This window comes from Lepisma saccharinum, chromosome 3, assembly GCF_977018435.1.
Source record: "Lepisma saccharinum chromosome 3, izLepSacc3.1, whole genome shotgun sequence".
NCBI classification, from domain to species: Eukaryota; Metazoa; Arthropoda; class Insecta; order Zygentoma; family Lepismatidae; genus Lepisma; species Lepisma saccharinum.
This window is the reverse complement of record NC_139231.1, coordinates 99,126,564-99,153,884: the sequence shown is the minus strand read 5'-3', so window position 1 is coordinate 99,153,884 and position 27,321 is coordinate 99,126,564. Positions and strand designations below refer to the sequence as shown.

The 27,321-nt window shown below is 38.4% G+C and overlaps 1 protein-coding gene across 1 annotated transcript in view; it reads right to left on the bottom strand.

Moving 5' to 3' along the window:
* Window positions 1-26,177, bottom strand: part of LOC145985904 (uncharacterized) — a 204,820-nt gene extending 178,643 nt beyond the window's left edge. Inside the window, exon 1 of the mRNA XM_083120042.1 lies at window positions 26,143-26,177. The gene's annotated coding sequence lies outside the window, so the exon portion shown is untranslated. The remainder of the gene's footprint in view (window positions 1-26,142) is intronic.
* Window positions 26,178-27,321: the final 1,144 nt, after the last annotated feature.

The following is a 27,321-nucleotide window of genomic DNA, read 5'->3' as shown; positions in this document are numbered from 1 at the left end:
CACATCGGAAATCGAACCGCAGACATGCAGACTAAAAATCCCAAATCTTTTGAGCCGTGTCAGGTGGCACGTTAACTATGGTGGTGTTAGAGGAAAAGCGGAGGGGGATATTTCCGTTCGACAGGGCCTTATGTCGTAAAGGAGAAAGCCCCTCTCATCCTCGGTCCCGTCTCTACTTACAAATATACCTGTAGTTCTCGGTCTCGTCTGAATCCTGTAGCTCGTCTGATTCCAATTTATGCACATATTGCCTAATCGGGACAGTTTAAAGTGCGATCCGAACCATTGTGCAATGTGCTTCCACCGTAACGAACCCGGGACCCCTTGATTACAAGTCGACGGCATTACCACTACGCTCCTAAAACATAGGTTTCAATACATTAAACAAGAGATAAAACAGGCAGCAATAAATTAGAATTGTTCGGTTTTCAAAATACAAAATGCCAATGGAATGTAACACTTATGAAATTAATTAATGATGTTGACCTGAGAAAACTGCATCCAGTGGTTGAAAACTAATTTAAACTTAATTTTATATTTGTCAGCAGTTAGACATATTTGAACTATTACTCTTTATGATTATGGTATAATTCACTTATTAATGTTTTATTCCAAGGGTACTTTTTAATTAGTGTAAAATGTTTTAAAAATTAAAAAGTTATTTACGAGTAAAATTGTTGGGATCGAATTTATAGTGCCGCGGTGTCCTGAAGGTTAAGAACCATTATGGTACATATCTATTTAAATAAAAAGGTCTTGATAATCAGCTGCCATTTCATATGTCACTTAATAACAATCAGATTTCAAGATGTTAGTGAATCACTGTTGTTACACTAATGTAGAAACTAACCGGTAAGGGTACTATCACAGGCATACATATTTCACTTGGAATTCAAGTCCACCTCTACAGCGATTAGTTCCTCGTTTCCTTTGATGCCTACAGACAAGTCTCTAAAAGACTAGCTGCCTCAGTGGCCGAGCGCGTCACGTGCTCTCACCACCGAAGTTCCCGAGTTCATATCTCGGCTTAGTAATGAGCGAGCGTTCTTTCATCTTTTTATTGCTCATCCTCATCGTCTCTCCCGGATTTGAATCCCGGCCTGGACATGCGTGTTATTTGTGAATATCCTTCTATCAATTTCATCACATCATCACTCATCATCATCTCAGAGACTAGCCAAAAGTTGCAGAGAAAAAAGTAGAATAAATCACATTAAGCCCATCCTCATCCTTGCAATTATTCCAAAGTAGCATAAAACGACTTAAACTAAGCAAATAATACAAATCCAAAAGACTTTCTTACAATAACGTAAAATATCTCCATGATATGGCCGGACACTTATTTTTATTCCAGCTTTCCTTTCGCTTTCAGAGGTTGAGCAGATACATTTTGAAGATAAGTAGTTTGTAACTTTCTTGCGCATGCGCGACTCTGTCGCTTACAAATTCCACATTCAGTTCGCTGAACCAGTATCCCCAAATGAGCGATATCGCCACCTGGGGCCGGTTGAGATGTTTACGAGGTCGTCGGGAGACAAGTGAACGCTAAGAGGCAAGGGAGCCGCCAGAAGAGCAGCGGTTGTCAACCTGTGGTACACGGACCCCCAGAGAACCGCCACACCCTTCCAGAGGGAATCCGTGAACAAATGTTACGAGCTTTTATAAATATAGACAAAGTTCTAAGGAAACTATCAATTATTAAATAATCCGATTCTAAACTTAAATTAGACATTTTTTATCCTTTTAATTATTGGATTGTTTACAGTGAGAAACTTCTTAGTAGGAAATCCACCATTATGATATCGACATTTCCAGGTGTCATATTACAATGTACATCTGTAGAAGATGTTTTTCATTGATAAGTGACATGACGACATGTACGTGTGAATGTTCGTTACTGCTCTGGAAGAATGCAAAGAAACAGTTTTGTAATCGGAGAGTCAGAACTCAGAACACGTTTCATCCATTGAGCCCGATATAACGAGACTTGCAAGTTCCATTCAGCATCTGCCTTCTCATTAAAGTAACATCAGGCCATATCTCGCTGTTTTGACTTTATTTTTATTATTACTCTAATAAAATATGACAATTGAAATCAGTAGCGGCGATTGAGTTCCAAAACGGGAGGGGAAGGAGGACAGTTTATTTTTTTCTTGGAAGACAAGAAATACAATGATGAAGCCATAATGCGGGGACAAAAAATATCAAACAGTTGGGGGCTATTGTCTCCTAATTGCCTCCACTGGTTGTAATGAAATGTATTGTATAATTGTGATAATATAACCTTGATGAGAAACCTGAGGACTTTAGTTGTTCCAGAGTTTAAGTTTTAAGTCCACTTTATGCTAATCGGAACTAGACCTGCAATTTAAAGTGCGATCTGCCTTTACGCCTCTAGAATACTGCAACGGACCACTTTCGCTCGCTCAAACTCGTTCGAATCTCCCACGCTCGATCGTACTGCACTCGTAGTGGAATGATTAGCAACGTCCCATATTTCAGAGCCTAATGAACAGCACTGTCAACATAAAACCCATACATTGAAGGAAACCACTCCATGCAATTACAATTCTAAATAATAATTCCGTGTATTATTATGTAAAACTCAAATACAGCACATATGAAAGTATGAAATATCTACAGACCGAAACGTAAAATGAATACACATGCTGGCAGACCTGCCTAAGCAATTACAAATATCGTATCACAGTGCAAGAAGTACGTCTACATCATTGTTCACTTACCGTAAAGGATAATCATAATCTGCGAAATAATAAAATGCAGTTATAACATTCAATCGAACATCATTTCAATGTGAAGATAATCGTAGAAACATAAAATGTCACCCTAAGCAGTTACAGCCCATAATCATATATTTCATTTTCACATATCTCCGTAAGATACACAAAACTGCATTTTAACATTGAGATGATGGTTATGTTGACTTTTTTTTTTTAATTTCACTTCGTATTTTACTTCACAATCCATATTTGAGTTCCCACTACCATAGACAAATTACGGAAATACGTCTACTAATAGGGTTCGAGAGTTCGATATTTCGCTCGTTCGCTCGAGCGGAAGAACTATCAATTCTGTGTGCCATCTACCGTTGCCCGTGCGAGCTATATGCCTCTCGAGCGAAAAACGCTCATTGCAGCACTCTATACGCCTCCTATACACCTCCTTTGATGTGTATCGAACCCAGTACCCCTTGATTACAAGGCAACAACGTTACCGCTACATTATCGGGAAGGCGACGCCAGGGGTTCCGGGTTCAAATGCTGGCCTGGGCATGGATATTTGTGAGTGTCCATTCATCAATTTCATCGTACTCATCCCCATCTTATCAAATTAGCCAAAAGTGACACAAAACGCGAAGTAAAATAAATCAAAGAATCAATCAACTATCGGGAAGGCCCTTTTGGATATCAAATATTGGGGCCCACGTACTGGGGGCCCACAACAACGATATTTTAAAAATGTGTCCGAGATAGAGGGAATGCCTGCATGACGATCGCTTATTTGCGACTGTCAGACTATGAACGCAAATGTAAACTTTCTTTCACGTAGTACAGCCTGGGCTGCGTTTTGGAGACTAACGAAGCTCTGGCGTCTGGATCTCCAGCCAGGCTGATCCTCTTAGTAATTGTGTCTTCGTCCATGTGTGTTTGTGATTGTTCCTTCATTATATCATCATCCCATCGTCGCGATTATCCAACAGTTTTAGAAAATCGGCGTAAAATAAAATAATTCAATCAATCAATCAGATTGAGAACGAAACAAATCAAACTAAAGTATGAGTGTCCAAAGCGTGCTTAATTATCGTCATTATTGTTCAAATTATATGTCGTTTTGTTGCAACTCTTGAAACTCTAAGTACTTACAAGGTCTGACAATTAAGTTCGCGAACTGGCCACCGTGCGCTTACTTTTGCAGCACTGTACAAACAGATCGGTAAGGTTTCAGTGTCTCACAGCTGTGTTCGTGTCGACGTTTGGCGGTGTCTTACTGAGTGACGTTCATTATTTATAATGAAGTGTTTGCCGGTTTTGTTGATGCGGAAAAGAATTATAATCGTGAATCATTCAAGAATATTTTTTATCAAGACCCGCCCCCTGTTCTGATCCTCTCCAATTGTGTGGAAAGCAGCTAGAAAGTTGAGATTGCAAAACGCATCCTCGCCATACAATTGAAGAAACCACGCATAAGGTTGCTGCAGTATCCGTGAGAGAATGTGGTCAGACGGATTCAAGTTGGCGCCCTGGGGGATGGGTAACCGTCCCTCCGGATTTTAACATGTTTGTTTAAGTGTGAACGAGATTCCGGAGAGTGATTTTAATCTGCTAGAGGTTGGAGGACAGACTGATAATATTAAGAATTTTAGATGTATGTAAAAATGAAGTCCTGTGTCGATCTCAGTTGCGGAAATGGATGTAGAGAAGAGGAATAAGAGGATGAGGGACAGTCCAGATGTGGGAAACCCTAAAAGAAGAAATGAGGAATATGAAATATTAGAGGAACAGAATGTGGATAAACCAGATAAGGAAGATTGTCTAACTCTGAATCCATTCAGATATCTTCTATGTGAGCTGCAAGCGAACATAGCAAGAGATAAGATTATGGTAACATCGAAATCTATATTAATGGAACTTGTCTCGAAAATTCAGGCACAATATGAGGACTTAAAAACGAAATGTGAAACACTCAGAGCAATTAATGTTCACCTTCAAAAACAGTATGAAAAGGGGGAGAACCCTGATGGGGATAAAGGAAGAACTACGTACGCAGGTGCAGTAAGAGAGGGAATACCAATAGACAAACCACCTACCTTTAAATCAACAAAACCAACCCTATTCCTGACAACTCATGTTAAAGTATCAAAACAGATTCAGGATGTAGGGCCTCCCCGATGCTGCAGTGGTAGCGTCGCCGCCTTGTAATCAAGGGCTTCCGGGTTCGATACCCGGTGGATGCACAGAGTGGTTTGAATTCCACCTTAAACTGTAGGTCCAGTCCCAATTAGCCTTACTGTGCATAAAGTGGACTTAAAAATACCAATTCAATCAATTCAAGATTTAGGATGTACTGACAGAAAAAGTCAAACCAAAGAGAGAAAATAAGAATCACTAATATTAGGAGGACAAGAAATGTTTTAATAGTAGAAGTAGCCACTCAAGAAGAGGCGAAAAGATTACAAGGCAATCACGACTTAGCGCGTGAAGGAATAAACATTGAACCTTTAAAGAAGAGAAATCCATTGGTTATACTGTATGATATTCCGACCATAATGGAAGACGAGGAGCTACTACAAGAATTATACTACCACAATCTCGAGGGTAAGATGTCAAATGAAGACTTTGAAAATTATTTTAATATTAAATTTAGGACGGCGCCTAAGGGGCAACGAAATGTACATGTAGTTCTGGAAACTTCTCCATTAATTAGGAACCTTCTAGTTCAAAGAGAAAAGGTTTACCTGCCCTTCATGATGATTAATGTCAAAGACTTTATTTCTGTACCTAGATGCCTGAACAGTGTAGATTTGGGTCACTAGCAGTAGGAGGCATTTTACGTCTGGAATTAGAATTTATTAAGATTGATTTATTGATTGATTGATTTAGTTTATTTTACTTAGCGTTTTGTGCCTCTTGGCTAATTTGCGAAGATGGGGATGAGTGATGAAATGATGAAATAGATGAATGGACATTCATAAACAACCAAGCCCGACCGGGATTCGAACCCGGGACCCTTGGCGTGGCAGCGCGATGTGCTAACCACTCGGCCACAGGGTCGGGCAACTTATTAAGAGAGCAGCTATTTATTGGTTCCGAAAAAAATGAGTTAAAACTTCAAGAACTACATCTGGACAATATAGCTTATAAAAGAGACATAGATTTGGACGTTATGAGAAAGTGGCAGAAGGAATGGGAAGTCTACACTGAATCACAGCAAGCTAAAAAATATATCTCAAATGTAACACAGCGAATGCAATTGTTATAAATTGCAGTTGAGAGTTCCACGGCTACATTTGTAAGGGAGCTCAGACATAAGTAGTCACATGTGATTTAAAGTATCCACTCATATGTTATTATATGAGTTAAGTCTCTTGTTGGTATCATATATAACTATAAATTCAAGAAATGAGAGTTTATTGGATAAGATATTTAAGAATATTAATACTCTGGCGGATGAGGTTTCCATGGAAGAGGAGAGTGACTTTCTACAGAGGGATAAGCAAGAAGACCGTGGACAAAAGAAGAAACCTAATAAAGATAAAGGAGAGATGTTGCAAAGGGTTAGACCCACAAGATCACTAAGCAGATAAGAACCAGTAAATGTAAAAGAGAAGAGCGAGACCATATAGAGATTGGAATTACAGCAATCAATTACATTACATCGGAAAGAACCAAACAAGTTAAGAAATAGAAAGGTAGAAACAGAAAGATACGAAGATGTAGAGGAGGAAGTAGAGAGAAGAAGGAGAGGAAGAGAGAGGAGACAAGACGAAGGAAGGAAGAAGAAGAGAATTAAAAGAGGAATGACTTGCTAGACGTCTTCGTAAGAAGATGGAGGAGTGAGGCCGAAAGAAGAAATAAGAAGTGGATTAAAAGAGAGAAAATATCAGACACTTTCCATCTCCACTCTCTCTACAGAAACTAGCTACAGTATTTTCAAAATTAATAGCTGGTATACTAAACCAGGTTTAAAAAATAGTAGTTAAAAATTTCAACTAGAACCATCATTACAGTAGGACTCAATAACATTGCAATCTAAGGATTCCATTAGAATTCAACATTACAAAACCCAAATATAATTTAAGTAGGGAACCTTACAGATTCCTCCAATGCATACAATACCTCATAAACAGTATTTGCTCAACACATAGTACTGATACCAACTATTCTAATTTCTTATATTCTACTCTCAAATCCATAAATATTTTATTTATTAAATATTATATCTCATACTTATATATTTCATATTCCAAATTTCTTGGATTCTAAATATTATATTTATTTTATTATCTTAGATGTAATCTTATATGTAATATTAATATTTTATTGTACTCTAATATTATGTTTTATATTTTTATTATTCTTAATCTAAAAATAAACCCACATCATCTAAGAATAAGTTTTCCAATTACACCCTGGTTTAATATTAGGTACTAGGGACCACATACAAACATTAGGAGGTGAAGGAGGTAGCCCGAAAGAGTGCACGACACGGAGATCTTGCTGAAAAAAAAGTATTGATGTTGCGTGTTTTTTGTGCCGTCGTAAGAATGTCGGAGCTTAAATTAGAGCAATGAACAAATATTACTAAATTCCTTGTAAAACTTGGCAGGAGTGGAAGTGAAATAAGGGACATGTTAATCCAAGTTTATGAGGATAATGCTATGAAGAAAACAGTAGTATGCAAATAGATTAAACGTTTTTATTTTGAGGGAATAGAAAGTGTCACCGATGAAGGGAGGCCAGATCGGCCAGTAATGAACAGAATTGTCGAACACATTGCAAAAATTCTGCATCAAAATCGTAGGCTGACTATGAGAAACAAAGCATATTAAGCAATACAATTGATAGAGAAACAGTTCGAAAATCTTAACTGAAAATCTTTGCATGAGAAAGGTGTGTGGAAATATGGTCCCGAAGGAACTCATCGATTAACAAAAGCAAATGAGACTCAAAGTTTGCCATGACCCTTTGAAGAGGCAAGACGATGTTATCGCTGATGATGAAAAGTTCATGCTCCTCAAGGACTTTCTTTACCCCAATATAAAATAAATTTTGAAAGGAAGATATTTTGATGACATTCAAGACGTCAAGGCAATACAATGACAGCTCTGATGGCCATTCCAGAAAAAGAGTTAGAAAATTGCTTTAGGTGCTAGCGTCGGTTCATATGTTCCCAAGGAGAGTACTTTGAAGGTGACCGTAGTGATATTCAGCAACGAGGTACGTAGCACTTATAGGATGAGTTCGATAACTGCATTGTCATACCTCGTATGTATCCTTCTATGCAGAGGACAAAGTAAGGGTTATCTGATATTGAATACGATGCCGAAGGAGCATCCAAGGGAAAATACGTGGTGCTGGAAAGAAACTTAATCTGCCGGAAGGTGGAAATTTTGTGGGAAATTCCTTTTTCCTTAATTCCCTTCTCCTCATCCTAATGAAAACGTCAAAGTTTCCCAGATAAGTAAGAAGCTTTAAACATCTTACATCATTCCTCCCGTGTTGGAATTCAAATTGGAATTCTTCAGGTTCTTCTGCCGAATCTTCCAAACAATTCCTGCCTTCTGCTATCTTAAGCTTTTGTCGTGTTCTTTTACAATTACAACAAGAAAAAGGAGATTAAGGGAAATTATTTTATCTTTCTATCCTCTTTAATCTACGGCAAAAAAACATTGCTGACTATTTTTTCCTGAAAATAATGCGATTGTTCTTCCCGCACCGTGGCCGTGCTGTCTGCGTGAGGTTTTGGGGTCTGAGTTGTCGGCCTCCGTGGCGGAGTGGTTATCTCAGGGGCCCCGCGTTCGAATCCCGGTTAGGACATGGATGTTTGTGTTTGTCGGGTGACACTACCGCATGGAGGTATTCCTTAAAAAAAAAAAGTACGGGACGCGCACAGGTTTGAGTCTCCTGACGCAAGAGTAACAACTTTTGTCCCGAGATTTCGTCATGTGTATGGAACCGGGGAGCTACCTATGAGTAGCGTAGCTTGGTCTTGGAAAACCTACAACAACGTGCTGACCACACACCACAATAACACGTCACTCCATAACTGCTCTGCCGGCAGTCGGTAGGTAGGCACTGGCCCTCACGGGCTGTCACCTATCGGGTTATTATTATTGTTCATCGTTTTCAGCTTGTTTTTCCTAAGGTTTCGAACCGGATTAAATTCCCTATAGGAGTCCAGAAGTAGTGAATTAACACATCATGTGCAAAATATTATAGTCCTGCTGTAGTGTATTTAACCGTAGAACGGACAAACTGTGTTTATGGACCCAATTGGTAAAAATCTCTACTTCCAGTACAATAACACCGCCATTTGAGTTGAAATGCAAATTGTATAGACTTTCCATGCGAAAAGGACTAGAATGCTAGGCTACAATTTCATGCTTGAGGGAAACATTCTTAACGTTCAAACAAATTCACAATTCTGCGTTTACACTCGAAATTTCTTCTGCCATTCGTACTTTGTGGGCTATCCCACAAAAAAAAAGAGTTGTCTTGAAAATGTCTGGAACTGACGTTTCATGTTATTCATGTCAACATTTCATTTAAAATATTTAGCAAGTGCATTGTGGAAATAAATTTTACTTGGCACTATCTCACCCAGACCCCTTCTATGAATTGCTAAAAACTCTCGCCTCTGAGGCTTGCTGTCCCAGGGTCTAGTCTGGCGAAAATTCCGATTTTTTTTCTCTTTATTCATCATCTTGCGATATGATGGGTAGATTTGAACAAAAAAGAAGAGATCGGCTCTATTCAAGAACAAGTGACAGTGGGAACGGATGTCTGACTTATTAAAATCCGCCTGGAAGAAGCTTGCTCCACCTGGATTTGGAGAATTTATGATTTCTAATTTTCGTTTCCCAGACGGAATAATTTGTATAACTAGTATTTATTTTATCACTCGTCTCTTAACAAGATCACGCAAAACATCATGGTCGTATTTTCCTGAAATTCTCTCAAAATTCCAAATATTGTAATTATCATTATAAAAGTTAATAATATAGGAATCCCAGAAATTCTGGCATGGATCTAGTGCAACATAGTAATATTTTCAACACATAGACTGATTTAAATAATAAAATTTGTAACGAAAGCAAAGCAATAAAGATAAATAAGTCGATTTCAATCGCGATTCTTATTTGCATGTGATTTCACGAAATTTAGTGGAATTTTCCACTCGGCATAGGTAGAATATGGGAGAGCGCTTTTGAAAAATAATTTTGTTTGAGAAAATTTAAGCCTTGTTAAGGCTCACATTGGGTACTGAGGTCTGCAGTTTCAACAACCAGTTTGATGGCCAAGTGCGTTAAGTGGTAGACTTTTGATCTCACCACCGCATATCCTGAGTTCGAGTTCTGGCTGTGACTGCGATTGGGGAGGGGGGGGGGCAGTTAAGTCATGTCTACCAAGAGAAAGTAAACTTTCTAATGATCACTTACCTTCATTGTCGCGGCGTGGGGTGTAAGGGATGACCTGGTAAGCCTCCCAAAAATCAACATCACTTCCACATAGTACCTCCTGGTAACTGCTTCTTGCAGGTAAACGAGGCTCTGGCGTCTGGACCTACGGCCAGTATAATCTTCGTAGGACTGTGTGTGTGTTGTCCTGTGTTTTATTCTTGTGTGTGCTGAGTGCCCCTCTACAGCCTCAGCTTTTAACCTATTTAAGAATATTTTAGTCAACGCAGACAGTAAAGTTTTAGTTGTGAATGACTGAATTAGTTTTAAAAATTGACTAAGGAACTTTTAAGAGACCTTTTTTTGATTTAGTTAAGGGGTTTAACCCCATATAACGTGACGGGCCGAAATAGCCTATGTGCTGAAGTGGCCAGAATCTCGTACAAATCAATCAATCTACCTTCATTGTCGCAGTTTGGCAAAAGTGCCACAAAAGCCACGCTAAGTAACACTGGCGAGCGCTTGGGTGGTTTCAAATTGGATCAGACCCACTGCACAAATGAAAGTGGCATCCCCTTTGTGTAAGATTTCTCCAGCACTTTTTGTACAAAAGGCTTTACTAAGGAAAGAATCATTAATTCCCTCCTACGAAGACGGTCTTCAGATTTGCTTTGCACTTTTCTCCAGGGATAATCGATTTCTTGTCATTTGCATTACGCGTTACTTGAGATAATAGCAATTTCTCTCCTCTGAGCTTCTTCCTAACCTTTCTTTGTATCTGCTCTAATTTTTCCTTTGTGTGGTTTGCGAGCTATTTATTAAAAGTAGGAGTCTTTCTCTGAAAATAAATTACTGCATTATTGTATCGACTTCGGCATTCCAAGTAGTTGTCCAGAAAATGTGTTAAGAAATTATTTTTACCCATCACAAGGAGAGACCTAAATTTATCGTAAAACCTTGATTTTTTTTTTTTCATTTTCCAAAATGAAACTTATACTTTTCTAAAACTAAATTGCAGGTTACGTCGTACTCAATGCACCGTGCCATGAAGGTACGCACATTCAGCGTGCTATTAACTTCGGCTGCATTAGACTTTGATATTTAGTTTCAATCTTCGTATATATTTCCTTTGATTTCTCCTTCATTTCACTTTTCTACTGTAGGTTCAGTTATGTTATGCATGCGTGGAGGCATGGTCGTTAAGCTGAAAGAAAGGTAATACTATCCCCTGTGCATTGCACTGTGCAATTAAGTTAGAGGGTGTGCAGGTAAGGATCCACACATTATAGGTCTCTGCCACACATGCCTCGACTGCCATGCCCCCCCAGGGTTGGCCTGAAGTGTCAATTTATTAGAGGCTAGGCTAACTCCAGAGCCGCTTTATGCAGATACAAGTTCTTAAAATACCAACCTTAGATCACGTACCATGGGATTCGAATATCAAGTTAGACTTTTCTTACTACCCTCACCACTGGGGAGCTGGCTGTAGTTTGATAACACAAAACTTTATTGCCGACTTGTGACACGAACTCGGGTCTCCATCGTGTAGTCAGACGCCTTACCAACTCGACTCATAGCGATCCATTATGCTTTTGAAAATGTCTTTAATTTTTAATAAACACATAGTTGAAACTTTATCATTTGTTGCGTAATGTGATTTTAAAGTTGAATGTTTGACATCATCAAGGACTGTTAGTTATTTCTCAGAAATTATGCGACCTGAAATATACATATCGTTGCAACAATAAGGGGAAAGATGTAAAACATCATTGAAGTAGTCAAATTCTATGCGATATTTCCAAAAAAAAATCTCGCCATAATTGCAATAGTGCAGGTGTTGTTTCACTTTCTGTTGCTGAAATATTTAGCGTCGTGTATTAAACATGGTGAAAAATATGAAACGATGGATTACCAAACGAAAAACAAACAAACGATGTTGGTCTTTGTTAAAGATATTCGCCTGCGATGACTGAGTGAAAACAGCAACTATGATGGCTGCCATGTAGGGCTAGCCTTGAAGTGACCTTTGCTTAGATTCTACGTACATCTAGCCTGGCGTGGGTAACTCGCGTGCACCTGTGGCAACCAGCGAGCGTTCCGTGCGGTGTGAACTTTCCGCCTGCATACTGAACGTCATGGCCAAGGAGCAACAGTGCAGCAGTAAGGGAATTACTCATGAATACGATGACGAGAGTTTTCAGACTACATTTTTGCTTCTGACTTTAATGGTAAAGTAAATTGGAAAATTCCCATACAGCTCAAATGTTATCTTTAACTATTACTCGAAGTAGCTAATTCGGGGGGGGGGGTCCTTGACTGATTGAATTGTTGTTTTAAGTCCACCTTATGCACAGATAGGCTAATCGAGACTGGGCCTACAGCTTAAAATGGTATCCAAACCACTGTGCAATGTGCCTCCACCGGGTATCGAACTCTGAACCCCTTGATTACAGGTGTCTTGTTTTCGTCACTAGTGCGAGGATTATTAGGAAGACTGACTGATTGACTGATCTCTCTATTTTGCTTCGCTCTTCTGCCACTTTTGGCTAACTGCGAAGGTGGTGATGAATGATGATAGAATGAGACTGGTGAAAGAACAACAATAAACACAAATGAACAATACGCAACACAGAGGATTATATTAGCTGTAAATCCAGTCGAAATAACCTTGATAGTCTGCAACAATGCACTCCAGGTTGACATTGAGTGTTCTTAGAAAAGGTTACCCCTCACACCCCGATTAATAGGAAGAAAAATCACTGTGATGATAGCTTTCACACTGCACGAAAGCTACCTCGCTCGCTCCCTCCTTTCCACTCCTCTCACATTCTTACATCGCTACAGTACCGCTTCTCGCTCTGCAATCCACACGTGCATTCAAGAGTGCTCTTCAACAATTACATCTGGTTGACCAGCTCTGACTTAACCGTTCTATCAAGTCTTTTTGTTGCAGCATTGTTTGTGGAACAAACTGATGATGGAGTTACACAAATAATACCAACTGTTAATTGCAATTGGTTTCGTGGCTACCAATTAATGTCCTCTTCGCCAATTCATGCGGACGTTTTCTCTGGTGCCGAGCCTACAGGAGACGTAACTGCAGTAACTCAATTAAACTCTGCGGCTCGTCGACCTTCAAACACCTGGCAGGACGTTTTTTGTCGTTCGGAGGGTTGTCAATTCGTAGATCCCCACCGCAGGAATTTTTCTAAATTTCTGGTTTGCTCGTAATGGAAAGCTCTTCTTGCCAACCCAGTGATGTAAATTGTGATTCGACTGCTAATTTTTATTGCACGTGCCGTATAACACATATGTCGTTTTCGAACTGAGTAATTGCAAAATACGAAATTCAACATATATTTTCGATCCCTTACGTTATCCCATATCTGTTTCGGATGTAACGGATAATTCGGATATCCGGATAAACCGAATATGCGGATAATCAGAATATCCGGATAGTGCAGATTTGATGAAGCACAATGAAATACAAACACGACGAATAAAAGAATATGTGGATATCCCGTAAATCGGATAAACAATAAAACTGTCCGGATAATGGACACATTCGGATATCCGAACATTTCGGATGATCCGCATATATCGAAATCGGATATCCAGATAATTGTAATAATCTGAATATTAGAATAATCCGAAAATCAGATATCCAAATAATTCGGATATCCGGATAATCCGGAAAATTCGGATATCCGTATATCCGAATATCAGAATATCTGATATCCTAATATTTGATTGATTGATTGATTTGGTGTTTTATGTCCACTTTATGCACAGTAAGGCTAATCGGGACTGGACCTACAGTTTAAAGTTGGATCCGAACCACTATGTGCCACCACCGGGAATCAAACCCGGGATCCCTTGATTTCAAGGCAGCGATGCTACAGCTGCGCCATCGGTGAGCCACAAATTCGTTGCGTTTCCTTTCCTTTTTTTTCAAATCTTACTCGCTTATATTATCAAGGTCTGAGCTTCAAACCACTTTTGTTTGCAACTGTACAAGATGTTAAGATAAATTAAGTTCCATTCACCAACTGATGAGAAAGTATCTCTTTGAGATGATTATGTTCGAATATACATTTCAAATTTAAAAAGGAAAGAAACTTGAATAGAGACTACAGAAAATATTTCCCAGAAATATACTGAAGACCGTGCATTAACTGAAGAGCGATATGCTTCGTGGAACATGAAAGGGGTACGATCCCAGAGCGGCATTCATTTGTGATTCTTCCCCAATACCTCCCTCTCAGGAGCCACTTCTTGGATTAGCGAGCGGAGATAAATACGCCAATTACTAAGGTTTACTCCAAAGGGAAGGAGTAAGCATTTCATAAGTGCTTCAGCCTTTTCACTTTTCATCCTCTGCCTCCCTTGAGCCCATTCGTCGCAGCCTGAGGACGCTCTCGACCGCGAAGAACGAGGAGTCAAGGTGGATGGTAGGGAGGTGCCTTCGATAGGATGATTACAGCGTTAGAGGTACTTGACGAAATAAACCAAGAGATCCTCTGCAGATTTTTCCCTTCTATTTGTATTGATTTTTAACCTAACTACTCGTACATTCAGATTCAGGTAAAATACGAGGGGGTTTACAAATGATTTAGACTGGGGTTGGTATTCGATCCCCGGAATAGGCAAGCCGGCGACAATACAGTACTCTGAAAGAGTGAATAATGATGCGGGAGACTGGTAGATGTCAGGAGTAGTGTGACTAGCGTGCTATTTTACAGGCAACCTGTGTGGCGTCACTGACAGATTATGGAGTGTGATTATCACGGGCAGAAGTGCACTGCGTGGTTCCTGTGGAAAGAAGGAAACAGGCCAGCAACCATTTACAGCAGATTGCGCGCAGTGTGTGGTGACAATGCCCCGTGATGAATCTTGGTTTCATCATTACGTGCCGGAAATGAAGCAGCAGTCCATGCATTGGAAGCACAAGGGTATTCCTGCACCCAAGATGTTCCGGTTCACTCGATCCTGTGGAAAACAATTGGCAACGGTCTTCTGGGACGCACACGTCATCCTCATAGTAGATTGGCTCCCGCCGAACGTGACCATCAACAGCGATGTGTATTGTGCTTCTCTACAGAAGTTGCGTTGCCGGATACAGCAGTATCGCAAGGGAATGTGGGCCAAGAACGTTCTGTTGCTTCATGACAATGCTCGTCCGCATACCAGCCACCGCACTGAGGATAAGCTGAGATCACGGGGTTCACTGTGTTAGCCCATCCTCCTTACTCACCAGAGCTCCCACAGAGCGACTACGTCCTCTTCAATGAAATGAAAAAGCTCCTACGTGGTGTCAGATTTCCGGACAATGATGCCCTCAAAGCAGTTGTCAGAGACTGGGTACGTGACACCACAAGAGATTGGTACCGTGCGGCTATACGAAAGCTACCGGAGAGGTGGCAACTTTTCATCGCTCTTCAGGGAGAATACTTGGAAAGGGCTGAAGCCTAACCTGGGAGCCTGGACTATCCACGATATGGTACGTGTCATTACTCTAAATCATTTGTAAACGCCCCTCGTACTTGAAAAAAAATCTTCAGATTGTCAACATTTCATCATAATAAAAGTTACAACTGCCCGAGAAAAATTAGACGCTCCAGAAAGAAAACCCCAACCAGATGACATTTGAAAAGGACGCAGTATTTTCTTTCAGTATGGTGGTCGTAACACGATTCGAAAATTATGACTACGTTGATTGAATCTTTTTTTGTTTGAAGTCCACTTTACGCACAGATAGACTGCTCGAGACTGGACTTTAAGTCTAAAGAGGAATCTGAATCACTATGCGCCTCCACTGGGTATGGATCCCAGGACCTCTTGATTACAAAGCGACAACGTTACCACTACGTCTGCAAAGAGACCTGATGAATTTTAGTACGTTTAATAATATTTTATGATAAAATTACCTGATAAGTACTATTCGTTCAATATTTTTATCAAAACTTCTATACTGGAAACTGTTATTCAATTTTGGGATCGAAGCACATGATGAATTTCATATAAACGAACATATATAAACGAACATATGTGTCCTTTTTCGGAATTTTCTCTTTCATTTGATGCATTCGCATCAATCTTTTGTGAAAAACGAAATAGGAAAATGTATATTTGTATTATATCTCTAAAATAGCATTATTAGAAATGTGGTAGTGAAGCATACATAATTTTAAGAATGGTAGTGTTTGTTTACTATTTTTATCACTATTGTATGTGTTAATATAGATCTTCAGAGTGCTATTAAAATCTAATGTATCAAAATCTAAATACGAGTATTACCTTGTACGATAAGCCACTTCATTTCAAAGAAATTTTGTTCTTTTTTAATGTATGGGAAATCACTTTGGAGTAGGTTTGAAAACACAGTTTTCCTTGTGTATTACAAATCAGACATTCTCAAGTCTGAAATGATTAATCACTAACCAGATATATCATGGATCTGGAAAGCTGTTGTAGCAGTTTGGAAAGCAGTATCTATATATTTATTTGCAGCTTCAAGTATCATACAATCACTACATAAATCAACGAAAATCAATTATTTATTTTTAGCAAGTCCTGAGAAATGTGGCAAAAGTTTAAAAATAAACTTTGTGAGAATACAATTGTTAGTACCCTGTACTAAAGGAGGATGTGGGGACAAATGATATACGCTAGTGTAATTTTAGTTTCTGGAGTGAGATACATCCTAAGCTGAAGACAACTTTCGTACCGAAGCGAAACCCGACAGGCAACACGAGGATTTCGCACCGAAGCGACACAGGTCTCCATCCGTTCTACAGAAAAGCATTCACAGCGCATGCGCTACCTACAAACCGAATCGGCACGATGCACACCAAGGACCATATTAGTGTGACGTCACGCTGCAAGAGTGAGTCAAAACTAATTATCATGTGGTTTTACCCTATGAGATAGCATTGGTTTTCCATTGAAGGGGGCAACTTTAAAAATTATTTTAATCAAAATTGTGATGTGTGTTGTACATCAATGTAAAGATGAGATTTCGAAGAATACGTCGGTATGTTACACATACCTTACAGAGGAGAATGAAAAAAACACTGTGTAGGAAATGGAATAACAAGAATGCTCCTAGCGCCGTCCGATCACAACAGTAGCCAATGGGCGGCGCCGCTGCAGTCACGTGAGGCTGTTGAATTCTCAGAATTCATATCAACAGCGTCACTGAAGATGATCTCGGTTTATTCTCTACCTTATTCTCTGTAAGGTATGTATAATATATAGAAATATTCTCCGAAATCTCATATTTACATTGATGTACGACACATATCGAAGAAAAGGGGGAACCCCCGATTCCTGAATTTAACGGTTCCCCCACCTTTTTATTCTCCTTCTTTACATCTTTATTTTCAGTTTAATATATAAATACAAATTTAAAAAATAAGATACACATCACAATTTTGTTTCATAACTAAACTAACTAACTAACTCTCTAGCCTTCTTAAACCCGAAGGTTCATGGCTGCAGCAACACAGGCCTTCCATCTGTCCCTATCTTGAGCAAGATCTATATACTCTTTTCCATCTCTACCGATTTCCTTTAGGTCCGTCTCAACGTTGTCCCTCCATCTTCGTCTTGGCCTTCCTACAGGTCTCTTACCATCAGGTTTCCCAACAAGAATCCTGTAAACTCCTCTTTCCTCTCCCATTCGTGCCATATGTCCTGCCCACCTAAGTCTTCTTGATTTAATTATTCTAATAATATCTGGACATGAATATAAATTATGTAGTTCTAAATTCTGTAATCTTCTCCACTCACCTGTCTCCTCATCCCTTTTAGGTCCAAAGATTTTCCTAAGGATCTTATTTTCAAATACTCTCAATTTATGTTCCTCTTTCAATGTAAGGGACCAAGTTTCACATCCATATAATACTACAGGCAAAATTACTGTTTTGTATATTATAACTTTTAGTTTCTTAGATATTAAACGAGAAGACAAAAGTTTATGAAGAGAGAAGTAACATGCATTTCCTGAATTAAGCCTACTTTTTATTTCATCTTTAATATAATTTTCATTTGTTAATATTACTCCTAAGTATTTGAATTTGGAAACTGGTTCAAACGAGTTATCAATAATTAGATTTTGATTATTACCTAACACTTGGTTTCGGCCTGTAAGCATATATTTAGTTTTCTCTTTGTTAACTTCCAAACCTATCTCTTTAGCAGTTTTGAAAAATATTTTAGCATTATTCTTAATTGTATTCACATCATCCCCCAGTAAGTCTACATCATCTGCATATGCTAACAACTGAGTCACACCATTTAATTTTAGTCCTTCTTTAGTTTCTTTTACCTTACTTACAGCATATTCTAAGGCAAAATTAAAGAGCAATGGAGATAATGCATCTCCTTGTTTTAACCCATCATGAATTGTAAATTTGTCAGACATATTAATACCCACACGAATTTTACTTTCTGTTTCACTGGTGCATACTTTTATCATACTAACAAGCTTCTTAGGTATTCCAAACTCTACTAATATATTATATAAATTCTCTATTTTGACCGAATCATATGCTTTTTTGAAATCAATGAATAGCTGATGGACATTTTGATTATATTCCCACTTTTTTCCAGTGTCTGTCTGATGTGAAAAATTTGATCTGTAGTTGATCTGTTACGTTTAAATCAACATTGATAATCACCTATAATTTCATTAGCATATGGGGTTAGTCTTGTTAAAATAATGTTAGGCAATATTTTGTATGTTGTTGAGAGGAGAGAAATTCGACGGTAATTATTGCAGTTCATTTTATCACCTTTTTTAAACACAGGAACAATTATGGATTCTTTCCACTGTTGAGGGATTTCTTCTTTATTCCATATTAAACAAATTAATTTATGAATTTGACATATTAATGCATTTCCACCATATTTAATTAACTCAGCTGGTATTAAATCAATGCCAGGTGCTTTGTTATTCTTTAGCCTTTTAATAGCATCTTTAACTTCAGTCAAGTTAGGTTCTGGAACTAAAGGTTCTGCTGTGTGGACTTCATTTAATTCTGATTTATCTCCTACATGGACATTTAAAAGGTCATTAAAGTAGTTCTTCCATCTATTTAGAATATCGCTTGGGTCAGCTAGAAAATCACCGTCTTTATCTTTTATCAAGTTTACTTTAGGTTGCCACCCATTTCTAAATTCATTTACACCTTTATATAAATCTCTGATATTTTTATTTTTGCTGTTTGTTTCAATTTCGTTAATTTTGCTTTTCAAGTAATCTCTCTTTTTACTTCTAAACGTGCGGTTAACTTCTCGCTTTATTCTATTATAATTGTTTAGATTTGTATCATCAGAGTTATTTAACCACCTAAGTCTAGCCTGATTTCTTATTTCTATTAGATTATGACATTCAATATCAAACCATGGCTTACTTTTTCTTGGTTTATGGTATCCTATACTTTCTTTACCTGCTGATTCTATTGCATTACGTATGTGCTCCCAATTCTTATTTACGTCTGTCTCATTTATATTTTCATCATCATTTAAATCCTGCAAAACATCAAATCTATTTGACAGTTTAATTTGGTAATCTTTCTTAATTCTTTCATCAGTAAACTTTCCTGTATCAAATTTTAGAACTTTTAGATTTTGTTGCTTATGATTTATCACTAAGAGTCTTTCTCTTAATTTAGCAATTACTAAATAATGGTCACTGGCACAGTCAGCACCTCTATGTGTACGAACGTCAATTATACTAGTATGCCTTCTCTTATCAATGAGAATATGATCTATCTGACTATGAGTTTTACCATCTGGAGAAGACCAGGTATATTTATGGATATCTTTATGTTTAAAAGTGGTACTTTTCACAATTAAATTCTTTGAGGTTGCAAAAGTAATCAATCTTATACCATTATCATTACTTAATTCATGAAGACTTTCTTTACCAATCGTGGGTTGGAATGTCTCTTCTTTGCCAATCTGTGCATTACAGTCACCTAACAGAATTGTCATATCATACTAAGAAAATTTATCAAAGACCTGTTCTAACTCTGTATAAAAATCATCTTTAGTATTATCATCTTTATCTTCCGTTGGTGCATGTATGTTTATTAAAATAATTTTTGTTTCATAACTGCTGTCATAATTCTTAAAGCTACCCCTTGCAATGAAAATTTCAATGCTATAGTATACGACAAAGCCACGTGACAACCTTGTTTGGACTCAAATCGTGCTCAGTTGTTTGCTGTGACGTTGCCACTTATATGGTCCATTGAAAAACCGGCCCAGTCCGAGTAACGTGAAACCACAATTGATGCGTAAAGCTTGTCGTGGCATTTCGGTACGAGAGATTGAAGTTATTTCCAAAGGTTGGTTGCCAAGTATCGCTTGTCGCTTCGAACTGGTCTGAAAGTTCCCTCGGACAGAAACGGCAAGCGACGAGCGACAGGCGACAAGTGACATGCGACACGAGGATTTCGCCGGAGATGGCAATCGGCGCTGGCATCTCGAGTCCGTAGAAAATCCTTCACTACGCATTTGTGACAAACAGACCAAGGCGACATCTTGCACGTTTCTGAGAAAACGGCCCTATTGCGAGCGACACGGATGCGATATGTGAAGCTTGTTGTGTCACTACGGTACGAAAGGCTTAGGTTTATATCTGAAAGTTCGCTACAAAGTAGTATCTGTCGCCTATCGCTTTGGTCTGAAAGCTCCCGTATGAAGAAGCCTAGCATCCATCAAATGTCCTGGTAGACCATAACTAAAGTGGTGGAATAAATTTCTGTCTTGTATGCAATACTTAATAAAATAGTTGGAACGACCTCCCATAAAAGATCAAAGCACATATTAACTTTCAAATGTAAATTTTTTGAAGCAAATAATGCATTTGTAATTGATATCATGCTGTTCAATGCCATTTTGAAAAATATAACAATAAGTATTTTTACACTAAAATAAAATTTTAAGTATTATTTGGCCCCAGAAACGTATAATTAATATGGATAGTTCTGTTACGAAGAAATGGAGCCCTACAAGGAAAACCTGACTTTACACTCGGGATCAGCATCCAAACAAACATAAGAATGCCATGAAATTGAAATTCTTCATTTCTCAAATTCACTGCTGACTGCTGTTCATTTACATAATTAGTTCCGTACTCAATTGCTAATTAATACTCCTTTAAACATTATTCAATGGCATGATTGGCAACTAACTTTGAGAACCAAGGAACCCGTTCGAAGCAAAACAACTAGTATTACTTGACGATCTCTACACTAATTCAGCAACAAAGAAAATCTGCAATTCCTTCTTGTCAAGTCGACGTAAGTTGTTTATCAACAAACAAATATACTCAGAAGTAACCTTTCCGATTTTCTGTTTCCTATGTTGAAAGTTAAACCCCTACATTTTACGCCTATTTTCAATGTATTTTTGGTTGCCTATAAATAGGCATCAGATTGAAATTATCGTTTATTTTTCAAGAACACAATCACTTTAGACGCTGATGTAGTTTGGAATGTTCAATTACTTTAATATATAAATTAATTTGTCGGTAACTCGTTCGAATTCCGCCCTGGGCATGGGTGTTCTTTGTAAGTGTCCCTTCATCAATTTCATCATATCATCGCTCATCCTTATCTCCTCGATTAGCTAAAAGTGGTAGAAAAGCGAAGTAAAATAAACCAAATCAATAAATCAAAAGAATGTGCCGTCACTCATTGATTAATCAACGCATAGCCAAAACCCTTGTACGTACCTAGAAACCTGAAAGTTTAGGGTTGTTTTTCTCTTATGAAGGAAGGGATTTCCAAAATTCAACCTACAATGGGGAGGGGAGCCTGTTAAACTTTACTTTATTTTGATGCGCTTACTGCACAAATCCATGGATCTAGCATCATGAATATATACGTCTCGAAATGTTTATGTTTGCAGAGATTAATATAAACGGAGTAACGGACACTCATTACAGATGTTTATGGAAGAACGCGGACGATGCCGCGGGTGAGTCGCTATTACAGTGTACTATATCTTATATATACTGTATATGTGTGTACACACACACACACACACACACACACACACACACACACACACACACACACACATGTATATATATATACACACACACACATACATACCTACATACATACAGTGTGATTCAGTAAAAGCGTGCGAATAGGTAACGGAAAATAGGTGATGAACCACTCACCAACTTGAGCTGGACTGTACTGAGATACAAAGCACCGCCTTATTTCAGTGTGGATGTCCGAAACCACCTGCACGTTACCTTTCCTACTCGCTGGATTGGATAGAGAGGGTCAATTACATGGCCTGCGAGGTCGCCCGACATGAATCTACTCGATTTTACGTCTGTGGATATTGCAAACCACTTGGACATGGAATTAGTTAACAGGATTATCGCCGCTCGTGATGTGATTTTTAACACACCAGGAATATTTTAGAGTGTGCGTCAGAATCCCTATACACAACTGTCATGCTTGCATTCTGGTTGGTCTCCATCATTTTGAAAAAAACAACAAAAAAAACTGTTGTGAGGTGCCTAATTGTACGTTGTTAACATCTGCTTGTCAATGCTATGAAACTAGTGTCAAGGATGTATCTCATACACATAAATCAATGCCAATAAATTTCGCCACTCATTGTACGTCAGCAGTGAGTGACACTACCTGTCCGTACATGTCAGTTATTTGTCATTCTTATGGACGATGATACATGCAAGAGCTCGACATGTTTCAGCCCATATATTGTTACACTACCTTCTCCCACCCTAGTTTCCTTATCTAAAATTGTTCAGTAACGTATCACCTATTTCCTGCTTCATTTTCGCACTCTTTTACTGGATCACCCTGTATATACTAAACCATTTAAGACGAAATTATGAGTTTCAGATGGTATCGCAGAAACAGCAAGCGATCTGCCTCTTGCTCTTGAATGAAGCAAATCCCCGAGGAAGAATTTCGAAAGATCCAACAGGTTGCAGCTTCTTCCCCCGATCTGCGAGTTGAGGACCAGATTGTAGAGCTGACCTTCACTCTTCCAACATGTGTCAGCTGTCTGCGTAATGGGTGAAAGAACAGACAAAAATTGCCAGTTGGATTTGAGAGCATTTAAAGGGAAAGCTTCCCTTTCAACATTTCTATTTCTTGAACCTCTACTATTAATAAATAATTATTTCATGTTATCATATGGTGGCTTTAACCTTTTAGCCAATCGAATCCGTGTTCGATCCCCGTACAAATCCCGTGTTCAATCTCCGGGGAAAACCTGTGTTCAATCCCCGGGGAAACCCCCGCAAATTTTGATTTCGACATAGCATAGAGAGGAGAAATACAGAATTCCATTCCCATCAGTATCAATGGGACTCGTGCTGGTGAGTTTTGTTTAGATTTAAAAAATACATTCTACTACGACATTAAATAAGAAAAACCGTTATTACTTATCTAAAAGTATGTTTTCTTCAAAGAAACTAATGTGGATAAATAGAAAATATAGAATTTCTAAAATTATTTTTGAATTTATCATAAATAAGTCTCATCTTTTTATTTTGAAACCGGAAATTACTGCGAATTTTTAAATTGTGGAGAACTAAACGTTCTGGTGTGGTAAATATTTGATCCTTTTAACTAATAAGGATAAATAGAAAATATAGAAAATTTCAAATTATTTTTCATAAGTAAGTCTCATGTTTTTATTTTTGAACCGGAAACTACTGCAAATTTTTAAACTAAATGTTTTGGTGTGGTAAGTATTCGATCATTTTAACCACGATATTTCTTCTAAATATGAGAGAATCAGGCAATTTCAACTTTAGATCGATCTTCCAAAGCTCTCATCTATAATTTCGAAGGTTTCAATACTTGAAATGGTAATTGTAATGGAAATAAAGTTTGATTACACACATGGGGACAATTTATTTTCAAATATGTATGAAAGAATGCATTAATATTTATTTTATAAAATTTTATGTCTCGTTTCATGTATTATTAATTTTGTTTTCGGCTAGATTCTACAAGGTTGACATAAATAGTCGCTACTTGAAGGACGACTTCGAAGAACATAGAAGTTTTATTTTACATACATTCAAGAAATGAGTTGAATTAAAGCCGCAAGTGCATGTCGTTAAAAAGAAGCTCATGGGAAAACGATGACAAAAGGACGGGGGGTAATTTCGAAGAGAAAATTGCAGAGAACCTCAGAATAGCTAGGCCATTTCCATTCTTGCCTACACAAAGGCCGTCTTAAACCTTGGGACCGACTAGACAGTATCTGTAGCGCCATTACCGTAGTTTCCAGTGGGAGGACGTTTCGGATCCCACTTTAAACTGTTGGTCCAGTCCCGATTAGCCTATCTACCGTAAAGTGGTTTTGAAACAAACTTTTGACATTATAGACTATTTTTTCCACTCCGGTAAAAGCTGATTTACTTCTCAATTCACGTAACAATAATAGCGAATATTTGGCATACCTTTGAAGTAGCTTCTTTCGTTTAAGGTCCAATGTTCATTTTCGTCCATAAAGAGATAGAAAATAGTAGAATTACAATATTTTATATTTTCTCTTAACGTTGTTGCCCCCCCTCCCTTTTTAGTTTAATTACGACGACGAGATTAATCATGGAGAAAGCTCGAAGAAATCGCCATTCTTTGACCGGGTTTCGAACCCAGAACTTGCAAAGATGATAGAGTAAGTAGAAAACATAAGGTTATGAGCCTCTAAGCAGTAGTGGGTTATGTTAATGGTAATAATTTTAAGGTATAATTTAGGGGCGTTTCTCTTTCCCACCCACTAATTCTGTTTATAACTTTTCGACCCAGCCTGCAGTAGATACTACCACTCTTGTTTGAAACAGCATGAAGTATATAGTCATTGGTACAGACAAGTGAGATTTAACTTTAAGAAAAATCGAAAACGGCAAGTCCTTTATTCCTAGGCTGTAATTTGAAACCTCTTGTATTATAGAACATTTTCGCATGACTTTCAATGAAGTGTATCCGATTAAAATATTATGCCACTAAGTGACCTACCTAGCAATATTAGAAGCTGCTAATCTTGACCCTAAGTATCAGAACAGATTGGTTCGACTCTATATATAATTCAAGTTGTGTAATGAATATGCATCTCATTACAACAAACTTTTCTTTAAAATATTTCTCGTCTTAGAATTATCATTCATTTCCATTTGCATTTTCAATTGAAACAAGAATGTGAATATTGCTTTTCATTTCGTTTAATACATAGTATGAAAGTAGAAAAAGGAATCTGTTGTAAGTTGGCGCTTGGAAATTTAAAAATGTGTGTTTGCAATACTGTATTTGAAGTGAATTAAAGAAAATGCCGACCTTCGCGGCGGAGTGGTTATTACTAAGACCTACGACGCCAGGGATCTCTGATTTGAATCCCTGTCTGGGAATGAGTGTTCTTTCTGATCTCAGTAATTTGATCTAATCATCGCCCATCTTCATCTTCGCGATTATCCAAAAGTGGATACATAATAAAGACTTAAAACAACAAATCAATCAAAATAAACCAAATAAATCAATCGTATGAAGATAAAATATGGAATTCATTTAGATGCGGGGATTGCATATTAGACCGAACATTTAAAATTTACATTATACTGTGGCCAAGGGTAGGTGCTTCTCATTGAATTGTAAACTTTTAAAAAACTGCCATCAAAATCAACCTTTTCGACGAGCGTGGGAATAGCAGTGGCCTTCTTGCAGAGAAGACAGGAAACGGACTTCCGGAGTTTCCCGCCAAATACAAATTTAAGCGAAACGGACCCCGCGTAAGTTGTTTTCGCCCAAGCCAAACCTCGGGCGTGAAGTTTGAAACAAACTTGAAGAAAGTTTCCTTCGAAATGCTAACGCGGGGACCGTTAAGTTGCCTCGGAGCGAAAGAGCCGAGATGCGCATTTTCTTCGGGACAACGAAATGCGCGCGAGATCTCCGACTGAGCGAACTGGTCGATATCTTCCGCGAGAGAAAACTTACCTTGGTTGCTTCGACTGTTGCTGCTGTGATCTGCCACCTGCCGCTCAGTGAGTGACTCCGCACGGGACGTGAATATTTATATTCTACCCTCGCTGGCGCACTCGCCGTCACGGAGGCGACCAATGGCAGGTTGGGGTACCTGCAGCCGACCCCGCCCACCGGAGCATCCGAAACGAGACTCTTAATACTTCCCTTACGACGTGGGGTTCCCAATGTAACCGCGGACGCAAACAACCTGAGCGCAGAACGAGCGGTCCGATTGTTTTTGCAAACTCTTTCGCGGGAAATGAACGCCAGTAATTTTATCTACGAAGGTTTTCCTTGTTCGAAATGGAAAGATTTGCTCTAAACTTTCATTCCCCGCTCTGGGTTGGATGAAATCTCACAAGGAGTTTTGAGTCGACTTTACGCACAGATAGACTAATCGGGACTGGACCTACAGTTTGAAGTGGGATCCGTACCACCATGGGCTTCCGCAGGGTATAGAACCCTGGATCCCTTGATTACAACGTTACCACTACGTCATCGGGGAGAGTAGAACTTCTTAATTTATACTTCTTAACCCGGGATTGATCTGTATTTATATTTTCCTTATTTATCGTCGTTTTTCTGCCACTTCTGGCTGATCGCGACGATGATGGTGAGCGATGATTAGATGGAATTGATGGGACAGTCACAAATAACACCCTTTCTCAGGCTGTAATTCGAACTCAGGAACTTTGATGGTGAGATTCAAAGCCGATAACTTAACGAAATTTTAAATTGACACACATGGAAGAACAAAGGGCCCAGTCGTAAACATAGTAGGCCCATCTCAAACCAGCAATATATCAAGGCAACAACACAAATTAAAAAATAGATTTTTTGAAAATATTCGAACAACAATTCCTCGACCACTTTATATGGAATGTTCCATACAGAAATCCGACCGCGATCAATGGATTTTGTGTACTGTTGACAAATCCAACAATCGACAAAAATACGAGTAGTAATAGCACGGTCTACTTGGTTCCATTATGCGCTTCTAAAATTGTCAGTCAAGTATCATGATAATTATGCGTGTTGTTCGGTTGGATGTCTCCTGTAAGGTATGATTTCCTCACCAAAATTAATTGTAAGTATGCAGCCAATTATTCATATCATTAGGATAGCAGCCATTTCAAATATACATACTTGATA